At 30.0% G+C, this 1,072-nt stretch overlaps 1 protein-coding gene across 1 annotated transcript in view; it reads left to right on the top strand.

Annotated features, from left to right (window-relative positions):
• The window catches only part of LOC102028102 (uricase), a 27,537-nt gene that overhangs the window by 10,436 nt on the left and 16,029 nt on the right, over window positions 1-1,072 (top strand). The window lies entirely within an intron of this gene.

Genomic DNA, 1,072 nt, shown 5'->3' on the forward strand with positions numbered 1-1,072 from the left:
AAAAAAAAAAAAAAAAAAAGTCCCAGGATGAAAAGAACCAGACCTCCGAAATTTCTAGCCAGTATATTTTTGTGCTGTATCATTATTTTATTAATCTTTATAGGAAATAGTTACTAAATAGCAATCATTTTTCTTGATATTTTATTTACATGATAAGCTACTGATACTATTAGAATTTCTATAAAATGAATTTCTTTTAAAATAGTAATGAGAATTATATAATTCTATTTACCAAGAAATTTAAAAATTAAATGTGAGATATTATTGCAGTACAGACATTATTAAACTGCATTAATTTAATTACGTTATTACTATACAGCTCTTACTGATAATTAAACTGAGCAAACATTAAAACTTCAAAAGCTCGTATTCCACTATTTCAATGAAACTGTTAGTGCAGAATTCAATAATTCATTAAGACTTAGGTTAGAAGACTTTTAAGAACAATGGAATAAGCAATGATAGAAATATCTTTGTCTCAACAAAAAGCAATCCTTAATGATCATTATCAATTGAAAGTGTGGATTCTAGACATTCTCATTTTTCCTTTCCTCCTCTTTCTTTTTTGCCTTTGTTTATTGTTTTCTCTAACTTTCTTCAGTAAGAATTTGAAGTGACATCAAATAGATGTCAGGAGTACTTCAACATTCATAAAATACGATGCCCCTCTCATTCTGAGTTCTATTGAGGATGTCCTTATCCTCCTTAGAAAGTTTAGAGTACTAGCTATCATTTAATGTTTTTAACTACCTGTATTATGTCTAGGCATAGCTAGGGCCTTTTTGATGTTGGATTGAAAGTTATAAAATTGTCATCATATGAAAGGAACAATAGTTGTTACATTAAGTTGAAAAGGTGATTTTTATCTTCTAAATGTGTAGTCATGTGATATATCTAAGATGTTTGTTAGTTAAAATGAAACTAACTTCTTTTCCTCCTTTCCTCTTTCTTTCCTTTTTCCATCTGTGTTCGTCCTCCCTCCCTGCCTTCTTCCCTCCCTCCCTCCCTCCCTCCCTTCCCTCCCTTCCCTCCTTCCATCCTCCTTTCTTATTTTTTATTTTTATTTTATTTT

This window comes from Chinchilla lanigera, unplaced genomic scaffold, assembly GCF_000276665.1.
Source record: "Chinchilla lanigera isolate Chin_1 unplaced genomic scaffold, ChiLan1.0 scaffold00022, whole genome shotgun sequence".
Lineage (NCBI taxonomy): Eukaryota > Metazoa > Chordata > Mammalia > Rodentia > Chinchillidae > Chinchilla > Chinchilla lanigera.